The following is a 2,705-nucleotide window of genomic DNA, read 5'->3' as shown; positions in this document are numbered from 1 at the left end:
CTTCAGCCTCTCTTTGCCTCCTTATTTGCAAAGCTTCATTTCCATTTTATCCTTGTTTTATAATTTTGGTCTTGGTTTTCTGTGGGTGTGTTTGTGTGTGTGTCAGTGCTTTCTTCTCACAGATGAAACAGCTGTCAATCAAGTAGTCAGCATCTCTCTGACATATTACTGAACTCAGGCCGTGATAGCTGCCACAGTCTTGGACACCTTTACATCTGTGAACCAATCACAGGCCTGCAGCTGCTGTGAGAAGTTCTCCCCTCACACTTTCAGGTTGGTTTGGGAGGGCTCACTTTTATTTCTCAGATAGTATGGGGTTAGAAGTCCTGTAAATCTAATGGGATTCTTCTTCTGAGTAATGTGAACAGCTTTCAATTTATTTATTTATTATGACTCAATTTTTAATAGCTACCATTTACTTATTGCTAATTTAAATTAATTAAATTTTATTAATAAAATATGTATTAATAATTAATTTAATTAATTTTTGGTACATATTTTAGATATACATAATGATCACATTCATCTTAAGGAATTTGTACCTGTATATGACATAGCTTGATCTTTTTTTTCCCACTCCCCCACCTGCTCTTCAACTCCTCTTCACCTCCTTATTTACAAAAGCTTTATTTCCATTTTGTAATTGTTTTATCACTTTTTCTTTGCCCTTCCCTCCTCACCCCCTCCTTAGTTTCCCTTTCTATTGAACAATTTCTTCCTATTTCTCAATACCATTTATACACTTTGATGCTTATTTATATTTTTAGTACCTCACACCAGAGTAAAAAATACAATATTTAGACTTGGGTGTCCAATTTTTTTCATTTAAGAGTACGGTCTCAAGATGCATCCATTTACCTAGAAATATCTCACATTTATCCTTCTTTATGGCTGAGTAATACTATATTGTAAACACACACACTTTTATCTTTTCCTCACTTGATGGGCATTTAGGTTGTTTCCAAGATTCTTCTATTATAAAGTATGCAGCTATAAATATGAGGGCACATATGTCATCATAGCATGATGTTTTTAATTATTCTTGGAAAATATCCAGAAGAGGAATAACTTGGTGTAATGGAATCTTTAGTCCTAGTTTTCTGAAGAATCTCCATACTGATTTCCATAGTGGCTGCACCACACTACACTGCTACCAGCAGTGGAGAAGTGTTTTTTTTTCCCCACAGCCTCAGTAGCATTTGTTATTGGTTGATTTCTTGATAATAGTCATTCTTTCTGGGGTGAGATGGAATATCTGTATTGTTATATTCTAGTTTGTTCTGAGGTTATATCATGTATTATGAGCAAAAAATTTTTTTCCCATGTAAGTACTATACCAAGATCATATTCTAGCAAGACCATGAGAAATGTAGTTGTTTTATTGGATAAATTTTTTTATATAATATTATGTTATTTTGTCTTAAATATGGAATATTTAACTATGGACATTTGTTTGATTTTCATTGTTTCATTTTCAACATGTATTTTAATGTAATGTTTTAATTTCTTTCCTATAAATAATAATGTTTAGATTTTCTCTATATTGAGTTTTTGTACAGTGATTTCTTTTACTCTCCTCAATTTTATCAACTTTGTTAGGAATTCAATAATTTTATATTTTGAAAGCAGTATTTCTTCTCGATGTTTTTCTATGGTATGGCTGTCTTATGTTTATTTGATTAAGTGTCAGTTGTATAACTTTGTGTTTCTTTCTCTTAAAATTTATTTCAAGCCAGGTATGGTGGCACATGACGGTAATCCCAGCACTTGGGAGGCTAAGGCAGGTGGATCATTGTGAGTTCAAGACCATCCTGGGCTACAAAGACAGCTCAAGGCCAGCCTGAACTTCATAGTGAGACCCTGCCTCAAAAATAAATAAATTAATTAATTAAATTAAATTAAATCTATTTCATGTTTGCTTATTGCTATTCGCTAAGTTTTTTTAAATGTATGGGATGATACTACTCAAAATTCAGAAAGAAGTTTTCAGATCTTTGCTGTTAGAATAAGCTCTCTACCATGTTGGACCCTCATGGCAGGTTATAAAAATGTTAAGAGATTGGAAATGGTTTCTTTTCTGTCTCACATTCTCCTTAACATGTAATAAAACATGTTGGGTACTTTTAATAATGGATGATCTGTCTATTTTAATTCTGTCACGTGCTGTGTATAAAATAGTCTTTAATTTCATCCTTTAGTCTTTTATTATGAATATCAATTCTAATTTACATTATAATTTATATTATCATGATAGGTTAAAGTTTTTGTTATAACTCATTACTAATTTAATGTTTTTTGTATAAACATTCCTTTTCTAAAATAATTTTGTTAGCATTTGTGATACATAATAAGTATACGCATCATCATGGTACACACATATCTCATCTTGATTCTTTTTCTTCCCTTCGTCCTCTCGTCTCTGCAATCTTCAGAACCCTCATCATTTTTTAAAGTATGAATGATACATATTGATCCTTCCTTTATATATTTAATATTTTGAATATCTGAATCTCCAGTTTTTATCTCCCACAAAGTCACAATTTATATTATCTTGCCTCTAATCACTGTTATATTTAGTGTAAACTAGGTCTTACAGAAATTGTGAATAGCAAATAATTGTAATATCATCTTCCTTCAGAGAAGTTTCTCCTTTCACTGTGGAGGACAATTTTTAGCAGCTTACTACATGAATCTACTGTGAAGTG

Source organism: Chinchilla lanigera, unplaced genomic scaffold, assembly GCF_000276665.1.
Source record: "Chinchilla lanigera isolate Chin_1 unplaced genomic scaffold, ChiLan1.0 scaffold00001, whole genome shotgun sequence".
Taxonomy (NCBI): domain Eukaryota; kingdom Metazoa; phylum Chordata; class Mammalia; order Rodentia; family Chinchillidae; genus Chinchilla; species Chinchilla lanigera.
This window is presented reverse-complemented; position numbering follows the sequence as displayed.